Consider the following 13329-nt stretch of genomic DNA (forward strand, 5'->3'; position numbering starts at 1 on the left):
TGATTCCGGTTTATTTATTTTTTTATTAATTGATGAAATATACATTGTACATGTACATGTACATATGTATTTTAGTACTTGATTATGAAATAAGTAAAACCCCAGGGAAAAATCCGAAACATTCCGAGTAAATAGATCATTTTGCGTTCAGCGTGCGCTCAGCGTTCGTTCACCGTTCACTTTGCGCTCTGCGTTCGCTCACTAAATTGCGTTCACCGTTCACTCTGCGTTCGTTCACCGTTCGCTCATCGTGCGTTCACCGTTCAAGTGGGAAAGAAGAACGTTTCAGGGACTGTAGGGGATCCGCGTTGGTGGTACTGTATCTAAACAACCATGGAGGACAAGAGGTCATATTAATTCAATTGTCTAACTTTTTATCTAATATCGTAGAAATGCTTTTGTTTATGAAAGCTACAATTCAGGTTTTCGTGGACAGTTTCAAAAGTAAATTGGCAGTGCAACATCCTGTCAGCAAAGAGAGTGTGAAATTGGTGTCACTATAGATAGAAAGGTTAATTTACTAATACAACCATATGACTGAGTGTTTATCTATCTGCAGTATAACATACTACGTCGAGTGTCAACCTTGTGTTTTCTTGAACAGAAGCTCGTTGCACCATAGTTAAGTAAATTAGATGGCTATCCCAGTCATTTTGACGTTCATTAACGAACACGCGAGGTTCTGTTAAACCCCGCAATGATGCCGTCTGATTAAGGTCGATTGAGCATAGTATGAATGTTATCAATCTCTAATAGCTGACAATTGGAACATCACTCGGCCTATTCCGGAGAAATCGTGATGTTCCAATTGTAATAGCTGACACAGTATAATGAAAGGTGAAGATAACGTACAGTGATCAATAGCATACCTCCTGTAAAAATACAAAATAGAGAGTTGAGCAAATTTATACGAGAGGTGGGACAACTCAATGACCTTGGCAGAAGCGCTCTTACGTGCAGTTTAATTATTTAAATATTATTGCAATATTCCATTATCACCTGCACATGGTGTTTATACATGTATCTCTCAACTGATTCGATACGCAAGAACTTGTTCTGCGTACTGTCAGGTTTTAAATCGAGGCAAGCTACTGACAAACAAGTTGATGGTACAGGGGTTTCAACAGTCTCGATTAAAGTCAGCATTTCGTAAATTATATGGTCGTTAAGACGATCTAGTTCGTCTATACAACCTATAATTGGGTCAAATGCTGTCTGACGTGTTTCATACCGATTGTTAGGCCGTTCTTGGCACACTGATTTTGACTATGGCTAACTCCGTTTACCTGATCAGGATATGGGGCTCACGGCGGGTGTGACCGGTCGACAGGGGATGCGTACTCCTCCTAGGCACCTGATCCCACCTTTGGTGTGTACAGGGGTCCGTGTTTGCCCAACTATCTATTTTGTATTGCTTACAGGAGTTATGAGATTGATCACTGTTTGTTATCTATTCAGTACACAATTACAAAGTTTATGCACTTCTCTCCGAATTCTACAAACAAAGAATGACAAAATATAATAAAATTTACAATTCACAGTACATAGCTTTGGGCAGAACTAAACGGACTGCAAGAGAAAGAGCCTTCGAATGGTTTTACCTGTATGAAATACTTTACACGAGCCCTAACAGCCCGTGCTATGAATATTAATGTCACCTGACTATTTTTCTGTTTAAAAAAATAATAACTGCATAACTGGCAATATTGTGTCCAAGTGAAATCAAAAACGTCTTCAACAAAATTGCACGTGCATTTCATGCCATGGGAAATGCGTTTCTCGTCACAGTTTATGCTTTTGCTACCATTGCATAATTTTCACTCGGGCATCGGCGTCTGATTCTTTCTAAAATTTCAAACTCACTTGAGTGTTTACACTACGTTTATCAACACAATGCCCCCTCAACGTGTAAGGCGTCGCCTGACGACAGAACAACTGGCCAGATGTATTGGAATGCTTGAGGCTGGCTATTCACAACGTGACGTTGCAAATGCACTAAACGTCAACCAGAGCGTTGTAAACAGGGCCTGGAACCGACAGCAAACTTTTGATACAGCAGCAAACCGACATGGGGGTGGTCGTCAGAGGTCGACAACCCAACGCCAAGACCATTTTGTGGCTCTTCAGGCACGCACCATCCCTTCTAGACAGCAACCAGCCTACGTAACGACCTCCTGAACGCCTCGGGGGGTGAATGTGTCTACTCAGACGATACGGAATCGGCTTCACAATGCAGGTCTCAACTCGAGAAGGGCATGTGTTCGAGTCCCTCTGACTGTTCGACACCGGCGGGAGCGATTGGACTGGGCTGAAGATCATGTCACTTGGACACAGAACGATTGGGTTCAAGTTCTGTTCACCGATGAGTCCAGGTATTGTTTGGACTTTACAGACAGGAGGAACCGAGTGTGGCGACGACAACGTGAACGTTACCATGATGCCAACATCAGTGAACATGACCGTTATGGTGGTGGTTCCATCATGGTCTGGGGTGGAATCAGCAGGGATTGAAGAACAGATCTTCATGTCCTGGAGAGAGGAACAATGACGGGGGTGCGGTACCGGGATGAGATCCTCGATGTTTACGTCAGACCCTACGTTGGTGCTGTTGGCCCTGAGTTCATCCTGATGGAGTTATGGTAGTTATAGTTAAACGTGTGTATATCGAACACGTGATTTGTTTATATATTGTCTGGGAAAACAAATTTCATTGGTTTTTATTTGAGTTTCTGTTACCTGTTATACAGATATTTAAATTAAAGAAGCACGGCTTCTCGTGATTTTGCAAGTAAGGAATTGGCCCTATTCGAAGGCTCTCTTCCTGTGCGTTTTGACATGGCACCCACCCACCCACAAAGCATTTATGAATTGTTTTATTACTGATCTTATTGTCTCATTGTAGAGAACAAAAGATGTATTTTTTTCTAAGAAGATGTTATTACATGTATATATATAATATTTGATTTTTGACGTCAATAAACTGCACTCTTGAGAGCGCTTCTGTACCTACACACTGTGTTTATTTATAGTATAAATTATTTACGTTCGGTTGAGTGTAACGAATTAGAACATAACGGAAATGATAAGCACGTACACGTGTTTAGGTGTCTTCAATAAATACATTTATGTTCTTATTCGTTTCACTCAAACGAACATAAAACCTTTATAAAATAAACACAAACACGTTAGATAGGATATGAAGCGCTCTTATGTGCAGTTTAATTATTTCGATTATAAAGAAGAACAGTACTATGTATACTAAATACCCAAATGTTTTGTCACTTAGTTTTCCGAATAAATTTTCTTTGACATAGCCGTCTTTAGCTTTGTCCGACCGCCACCAACCATGCTTTTTAAACAGTAATATTAACTATTTCCGAGAATCTGAAAAAACCTGCAAAACCTAATAAACATACACGCAATTTTTTCAAATTGTACAAATTTAAATCTCTTCCCAACGTAGATACAAGAGTCCTCAAGTGTTCAAGTGTAATCGGTTCCCTTTTTGGTAGCTGGTTTTGATGTTTCCCTTATTGCCCCCTCCTTATCAGTTCTCACATGATCAGAGTCACAAAGATGAACATAACCTGCTAGAGAATGTGCCCAACTGATACCATGAGTAGCTGAATGTAATTGGCGGACGATCTATATTCCTTTGCTAAGTGAATAATGTAAAGTTCTACGTTGGTCTCCGAAGCAGAAAGAGAATGGATTGCAGGACTGATTGATTGAATATTGTTTAACGTCCCTCTCGAGAATATTTCACTCATATGGAGACGTCACCACTGCTGGTGAAGGAATGCAAAATGTAGGCCTATGTTCGCAGGGAGGGGTCTTTGTCGTGCCACACCTGCTGTGACACGGGACCTCGGTTTTCCGGTCTCATCCGAAGGACCGCCCCATTTAGTCGCCTCTTTCGACAAGCAAGGGGGTACTGAGGATCTATTCTAACCCGGATCCCCACGGGATGATTACAGGACTGAACCCGTTGCACCATTTGCAAAAGGTGTTAAATGCATACCAATATTGTATTGTTGTATCATTCGCCTTGGATGCCAGGCAGTATTTAGGTAGTTCAGAAGCAAGTTCTGATAGACGATAATTTTGCAACTTTCGCACGCTTTCCTTCCATCTGCCCACCTTGAATATATCTGAAAAAAGTGTATTTTAAAACGAACCATTAATGTATAATCTATGAATATATATACTCGGAATTTAAAGTGTACCAGGACCTTCATCGTCTGCAATACACACTTATGGATGTACCAGGACCACTTGTCTTCTGCAATACATCCCTCACTTATGCGAGGGTGTACACCAACCAACCTTACGATATGGTCGCATCCAAGCGCACAAGTATTCCAGAATCAAAATGTATGGAGCCAAATATACACTTTTTGTTCCGACCATGAATGAATATATCTCGAGTATCTCTAAACAAAAGCACATCTTTCACATAAGCCTTATAATAAATATCCTGAGCGAACAACATGGGCCAAAAAGTGGCGGAAGGCCAGTTGGGTATGATCAGTGTACCATGTGCTTTGCATTCTAGTAAATGTTTTACTGTAGAAACCATCAAATCAATGAGAGGAATCAACCAATTATTTTCACATATCCAATCTTGTGTAAAACAATCCACTGCTTCCGATTCAGGGTTCTAAAACTTTGAATTGTATCTAACAACTTTACGATTGTTAAAGTTAGCAAATCTATCAACGGAAAAAGGGCCAAACATAGTACTTACAAATTCGAAATATTCTATAGTAATCTCCCAATCGTCATGATCAATAAATTTGCTAATATAATCTGCTTTATCGTTTTCCTTTCGCAGAACCCATTAAACATAAAAAAAAAAATTGTTTTTGACACATATTCTGAAAATAATGTATGCCAAAACTTGTAAGTCATGCTACTTGCTACCGGAATGTACTATCTTTGTGCAATTTTGATTCTCTGTAAACCTCTTCACTGTCATATTTTGTAATTCTTTCTGAAAAGAAACGAATGCCAACTCTATGACCTTCAATCCTCTCCGAGGCGAACTCTTAGTTTTCTCGTGTTCTTTCCACATCAAGTGGAACACCTTTGAATTGACTTCAACTATGTAAGCACTTGATGCCAAATCACTGCCATCTGAATAAATGATAACATTCTTTTTTTTTAACAGACTGTAGAAATCTTATATTTTCACTGTGAATACATTTTATCCAAAAACGAAGTTCGTCAAAAACTTGGTTTTGATAATCAAACAATAATCCGGAATCCCACGATTCCCTTTTGGCAATTTCAAAAGAAGAAAATCTTGTCACCATATATTACCCATCACGGGCGTCATGGAAATAATTTTCCCCACTACTTTTGCCAGTTCCCTTGCAGTTACGTTGGGAAATCGACTGATTGTTCTTTATAAACAACTAAATGTATCGTCTATTCGTCTATCTGGAACTGAAATGAAAAATAACCTTGAATTCCATGTAATACCTAACCATTCAATGACTTGAGTTGGTTTAAATTCTGATTTTTCAAAATTGACCAAAAGTCCAGTATCTGACAACGTTTCTTGGATGAAAGTAGAGTCTAAAATACATTGACTCTCCGTAGAAGCAAACACCAAACCGGCATCTAAATATAATACGATCCTGATGCCACATTAAATTCCTCAAGAACTTTACAACCGGTCTTAAGCATTTAGTAAAAATAAACGGAACAGATGAAAGGCCAAAAGGAAGAACAGTATAGCAATAATATGTGTTATTCCACTGAAATCCCAAATAAGTCTGATTATTTTTAGCTATGTCTATATGATGATATCCTGATTTTAGATCGAATTTGATGCAAAAACATCTTTTTCGAAGTAATCTAGTGCTGTCTTCCAGTCTTCAAACTTGATCTTATCATACTTTACATATTTATTTAACCTCTTTTTGGTCCTGTTTTCGGCGACACTCAAAGGACTGCAAATAAATGGCTGAAATGGAACTTCTATTACACAACCTTTATTCAAGAAGTCCGAAATTTCGGATGTAACAAATTCAGTACTATGAATAGTAGACCTATTATATTGAAATAGCATTTGAGGTGGATTTGAAACAAATGGAATTTCATAGCCAGATTCAATAACTTTCAAAATAAATGGATTTGTACCGATTTCTCTCCATTTGCCAATATTTCTTTGTAAATTGTTTTTTATCATTGATATTTTCGTATAATTTTTCAGAAAGAATTTAACCTGGCCAGCAATGGTAGAATAACCTGTATACTTATCATTGACTTTGTGGTTGTTTTTGGGACAGTTTCTTTTCCAGCGTCCAGTAGCGAAACAACTGAAGCAAACATCACTGGCTTGTGGTTGACGCCTTGTGGGTTTGCCACGAAAGGGCTGTTGCTGGTACATGTATGGAAATACTGCAGTAGAATAAGACCCAGAAGAAGCAAGTTGGGCTGCTGAGCCTGCTGCTGCTGCCGCTGGTGGGGCTGTGTAGTTCCATAGGGATTAAAGCGCTTGTTCTGTCCGTGTTTTTGTTTGAGGGTGCGGTTTTCAGCACTTTGGATTTTCCTTTCGTCATCCGATTTATCCGATATTTCTCTTGATTGATACTCGTTAACCGTTCTCCAGCCTGCTGGGGAGGAATCGGCTGTTCTAATGTGTTTCTGGTGGGTTTTCAGATTCCTTTTTAAATCGCCTATAATAGTCACCGACTCGCTGTCTTTTTTATTGAGTGCTCTCAATTTTAAGTTGTCCATTCCGTCAAGTATTTCCGCGTTGAAATCGTATTGTGCGCGATTTCCTTTGTATTTGATTTTAAGGACCGAATTTTCTTTAAGTTTCTTTGCGATAGATTCGATCTGCTCTAATTTAAGCTGATCTGACAGATTTGGAAAATCAGTTTGTAAAACCCCCGTAACGAGCTTGACAATGTCTGAAATTTCTATTGAAGGGTTACCAAGAGTTTCTTTAGGCACTGTGTTGCTGTCGTTGTTTTCCAATAGGGACATTTCATCTCCAGAATCGCCCATGTCAGGTAGACTAGTAAAAGCGTCCGGACTGCACGAGAAAGAGCCTTTACCTGTATGCAATACCTTGCACGGGCCCTAACAGCCCGTGCCATGAATATTAATGTCACATGACTAGGTGACAATGTTAACAACCAATACATGTAGATGTTAGGAAATGATAAACACGTACACGTGTTTGGGTATCTTCAATAAATACGAGTTTCGTCTTTTTCTTCGCCACTTTCTTCTCTGGAATTATCCTCGGAAACTACACTAAGTATGAAGATGAAACCTTTTTAGGATGATAGTAGAGCATCTCTAGATGTGCACAATGCATGTCATTTTGTCTGAACATGCATGCTTTAATGTTATTCTATGATATTGCTCGAGATTTATGTCGTAGGTCTATACTGAGGCTCTTAATTAATTGGCATGTAAAATTTGCCAACCAGCACCCGCGTGCAAATGTTTTTCGTTTTGATTGGATAATACTAATGCGATAATAACTCTAATGATAGGTGATGGTAACGAACAGTGATCAATCTCATAACTCCTATAAGGAATACAAAAGAAAGAGTTGGACAAACATGGATCCCTGGACATACCAGAGGTGGGATCAGGTGCCTAGGAGGAGTGAGCATCCCCTGTCGATCGGTCACACTCACCGTGAGCCCTACGGGAGTAATCTGTAGTCAAAATCAGTGTGGCAAGAACGGCCTAACAATCGGTATGAAACACGCCAGACAACATTTGACCCAATGATTGATAACTTGTATTGTCAAAGTAGATGATTATAACGACCATAGAATTTGCGAAATGTTGACTTTAAACGAGACTGTTGAAACCTCAATAACATCAACTTGTTTGTCAGTAGCCTGCCTCGACCAGCTCTTACGTGTCGAATCAGTTGAGATATATAAACACCATATGCAGAAGATGATGGAATATTGCTACATGAATATTGGAAGTTGACGATGGAGAAGCTGAAATCATCCTGTTTGTAATAAAGTTCAGTTGTTAATTTGCCGTTAATACATGTATCTATTTTCAATAAAACATCTAAGTACGAAGCAGATGTGGAGGACTCTGTGGTGTCTTTTATGTTTGTGTAGCATTCCTTTTCTGTGTCCGACATCCAAGTCATACGTTTCTAAGAATGATATCCCTCATCTTAACTTGATTTTTGGCTCTATGAAATTCTGTAGTCAGACTAAAAGCGAATGATTCACGCTTTTGATTATGCATCCAAAACAAATGTTTAATTTGTTTCACAAAACGTACTTTGGGTGATATGTAGTAGATGTTGAAAATACCACAAAATCCACGACCTCTTTCTCTTCAGATCAAATGCTAAGGTACAAACGCGTCTACAGGCTTAGTTCGATATTTAATCATTTTACTTCAGAATCCTCACATTCATTGTCTTGATATTTCCGAACATTGTCTTCAGATTAATTCATTATATCTGTAAGATGCACCGCAGAATACGACCAAATACTTGGCCAACGATTACTCGAGAGGATATCAGGTCCTCCATTCATTCCACCTCAAGATACAGTGGAAGGTTGTGATGGACAAATGACATCGTTCGGGACATTGCAATCTATATTTCCACATGTCATTTCAAAGTTGAGTCTTGATTCACAAGTCACATGTACATGTATCCTTGCGCATATGTGACGTAGAATTTGGTTACAAATAAACGAGTTCCTCTTTCATACAGAAAATCTAACTCCGATATACTAGAAAGATCCCTAATACTGCAGCTACAATGGAAGATCAAATACAATATCATTTACCCAAAGTGAGAATTTAAAATACCGATAACCAAATAGATGTAGACCCTTTAGGTGTATTCTAAGATTGATCTAAAACTCGAATTCTGGTACACCTTGACCTTTCAATTAACCTTGAAAACCTACAACCTTTTAAAATTACATATCTTAACTGTCTTCATTACTATGTGACAACATACTTAGAGAAGTGAACCTTTTAAATGATGAGATAAATGGAAGAGATCTAGTTCTGTGTCACTCTGATTTAGAAGTGTGTTTAAGAAACAAAACAGTCATTTGTAGTAAAATGGAAACATACATTTTGCCTTGCACCTGTTGGTCGGTTGGTCGGTCGGTTGGTCGGTCGGTAGACCATATGTCCGCAAATATCTTGAGAACCCTTGCTTGACAGTCATCAAACTTGGTACAATGGCACATCATAAGGAGTAAACAACCCTTATAAAATGTAGGTTCATATGGTCATAGGTCAAGAGTTAAACTGGATATAGTAATGTTATCTCCCATATTATAAGAATAATTTGCTTGATTGACACCAAACTTGGTACAGTATAAGGAGTTGATGAACCCTATTGGTGTTTGGGTTACATGGTCAATCCATTCTGGACATAGGAAAATATTGTTTGCTCAATATCTTGAATTTGCTTGGCACTAATATCAATTAAATGATGCATGTGTATAACCCTTTTTCAATTTTGCACCATGGGGGAGGGGCATATGCTTTACAAACATTTCTTGTTTTTATATCGGTTAATCCTTGTACATGTATGTACAATTCATGCCTGTTTACATCAATTCATATTGGTTAATCCTATTAGTATACACAATGAAGGCAAAATAAAAACTTTGTGATAATTTATTTTGTTGGCGAATGAGCCACGGCCTATGATGGGGCTGTCGCAACACATGGCTAGCCCTTGCTAAACATACCTTATGCCATATTCAACATTACGTCCTCCATTATAAAAGCATTAAACATTATACCTTATACATTCATTTTACATTAAAACATTAAACCGTAGGACATCGTACATTATAAAAACATTGGCTTTAATATTGAAAAAGATAAACAACTATGAACTGGTACTTGGTAAGCAGTTACTCGGTGTAAAATTGCCTCTGAAACCTATTAAACCAAAAACATTAAAGTTCACGCAATATCTTGTCCAAACGAATTACGTCGGTGACATGAAGATCAATTTGTCCAACTCATTCACAACCATAGGAATTACAGTTCTTTTTGAGATACACATACGCTTACATCAATTTTTTACCGGTTAATCCTATTTTTCAGAATCTATACACGATTACATAATTTTACATCGGATAATCCTATTATGTAGAATTCATACACGCTTAAATCATTTTACGTCGGTCAATCCTAATATGCAGAATATATACATGCTTGCATCATTTTTATATCGGTTATTTTTATTATTTAGAATTTATACATGCTTACAGCAGTTTTACACCGGTTACTCCAATTATGTAAAATTTATACATGCTTATATCATTTTTACACCGGTTAATATCCTATTATGAAGAAGTTATACATACTTGCATCATTTTTAAAGTGAGAAAAAGATAGAGACAGACAGAAAGTTTCTGTCAAGTTGAAAGTTCAGTGCTTTCACCGAGAAATATAAAATAGAAACTGCATTTCCCTTTTTATGTGTACATCGTGCATGTACACAAACACTTACATAATCACGTTAAAACTTGGGATTTTGAATAATAACACGAAAGCGGAGCTAATAGGGACAGGAAACTCCAGTCTCAAGTTAATTTATGATAATGAAATTGATAGGATTTAATAGGTCTGGGTCTGCAGAATTAATTGTCGGTTGGATTTGTAAATTGTTTTTATCATATTTATAAGATCTTACCGATTCTCTACTTAATTATAGCTCATAAACCATTTCTGCGTTAAAAAGTTGTCACTTCAGTCTCTCAAGATCTGACTCGCGGTCCTCGCAATTACTTGTCTTCTCCATTGTCAAGCACTCTCATCTGAGAGGCAAATGTTTAGAATGGGCAGTGTGTACTTTAAAGTGTCCATTATTGTACCGTTCTGGCGATTAGAAGAGCCGGACGTTTAGGGGATGGAGACGGTTGAGAGGCAAAAATTCATTAAGACTTTTTGCAATAGGACAAATAAAGCTAATTTCTCTATCTTCATTTTAACTAGGACAGGATAAGACGCCATTCTTTAGATCGCTCTCTTTACACACTGGTATATCGTGATTTGCAGAATTTCTTTGCTATTGTTGGATTGCGCTAATTTTTACCAAAAAGGAATGTCTGATAAATGAATGTACTGTAGATTAAAAGGGTTTACTTTAACAAAATTATGTTTGTATTCTTAATCGAATGGCAGCATAATCAATAATCTCATTCAAATCAAAACAGCCGCACACAAAAGGAAATTAATTTTTTTGGATGAACGCAGTGATATATCAGAATAAGACACAAAAACCACAGGAAATCTTATTTTATTAAATGTGGATGGAGTGTCGCTGTGCTTACTGTAGACTAAGTAGCTTGATGTTTTTATTTTATGGTTTACATGGAATTTAGTGATGAATCTATTACATGTCAGGCTTATCTCAGCGTCATCGATCTGCCTCCTCTTTTGAAGGATTAGAAGAGTACGATGAAATTGGAACGTGCGTCATCCGCATTACATTGCTTTCTCACAGCTGTCACTGTCACTCCACAGGATAAGCCCGATGTCCTCTTAGAGAAGTCTTATATTTAGTATTTTATAGAATTGTCAATCGTTGTTCATTGGGATTAAGATTGTCCAAATTGTATGCACTAGGACGAATAACACGTTATTTTTACTTTATTCCAAGGGAGTAACTTCTTACTCATTACAACAAAGGGGTACATTTGCTTTGACCAAAAATGTGGTAGTAAGTACAATTGGATTTAAGAAATGAACATAGGGTGCGAGTATTCAAATCTTACTATAGTTTGGGAGATATTCAAAATTGATAAAATAATGAGGGAGAGTTGATTGCTCATTTTATACCATGCAAATTTGTTTGAATTCTCGAAACTAAATTTAACATCTTCAGGTCATTTCACCATTTACAGAATGCTCTAAACAAAGCAAAGTCACCCGAATATCATTTCACAAGTCATTTACAGAATGCTTTAAGAAAATTAAGTGAAGTTATTTTATTATCAATTTGATATTTAAGTTTTTTTTTAACTTAGTGTACCCCTTTAAATCGTTGAGATTCTTTGTATATTTCATTATACCCAGACATACAACAACTCGACAATATGAGTGAATAAATGTACTTTCTAATTTTGTTATTCTCGAAGGGCCATATTTTTTTTTACAAGCTTAACAGTACACGTACACCCTTTTTACCTGTGTTTTACTTAGACAATGTACTCATCAACCACTGTATAATTCATAATGAACCCATCGGAGCGTTTGACCTCAAGCTTTCATTGTCTACGTATGTAGTTATGATCCGTGACAAAAATTGAAATTTTAAACTTTTAATCATGTCCATATTATATATCGTTCACCGTTAAAGCGCCACTGTTACTGTATTCTTCAAAGAGCAATATGGTTGCTGCTTGAAATATGATCAAGGTAAGATTGATTGTTCTATAACACTATTAGTTTATGAACAGTAATACAATAAAAGGATTTATGTATTTCATATTGAGCCTCGGAGGGCGTAAAGATGGTCTTAGTGCTTGCTTTAATATCAATTTACATACATACAAGAATGGCGAGTAAAGCATTGCTACATGTATATTCAATAATCTTGTGATTTCAGTGTAAAAAAAACAACTTGTGAATTATATTGGAGATCTTGTGAAGTATATTGGAGATCTTGTGAATTATATTGGAAAGCATGGTATACTAATTAAGAAATCTTATGATTTACAATCGATAGGTTGTACTATTGAATACTCTAAGTAGTTATTTATGTTCACAAGTCTTTCATAATGAGCACACTATTATTGGAACGATAGTACGCGTAAACGTATTCGTGTTACTGATGAGAAGATTAAAGCCCAGTGTGGAAAACTTCATCATGGTGGTCTTACCCAAGATCACGTGACTTAAAACAACGAGCACTACACGAAGATTGAATATTAAACTGATAAATCGTATCCTTGTTCTATAGAGGAGAAAAAATCTATATATTTTTATGTAAACATTTATTGCAGATCCATCCTGGTCCTATGGAAAATAATATATTTTTAATTGGCAACCAAGAGTTAAAAGTACATAAAAATAGTAGTTAGACAGAAGATAGTTAAACATAAGGTACATAAAAAAGCGAAAATATTACGCATATAAGATTTAGAATAAATAGCAAATAAAAGGAATAATCATTGACACAACTTTTAAGATATAATGAAATAGGGAACTATGATTTAAAAATTACGGAATAAATTTATGAAATATTTCCTGAATAATTTTAGTATACACCAAAGTACAAAGCTGTTTTTATATAGATTTGTTTTAATTTTCGGTATAACGCACTGTCTCGACTTTTTGGTG

The 13329-nt window shown here is 36.9% G+C and overlaps 1 pseudogene; it reads right to left on the reverse strand.

Moving 5' to 3' along the window:
* Positions 1-3483: 3483 nt before the first annotated feature.
* Positions 3484-7020, reverse strand: LOC125678700 (uncharacterized; annotated as a pseudogene).
* Between the last annotated feature and the right edge of the window lie 6309 nt (positions 7021-13329).

Source organism: Ostrea edulis, chromosome 2, assembly GCF_947568905.1.
Source record: "Ostrea edulis chromosome 2, xbOstEdul1.1, whole genome shotgun sequence".
NCBI lineage: Eukaryota > Metazoa > Mollusca > Bivalvia > Ostreida > Ostreidae > Ostrea > Ostrea edulis.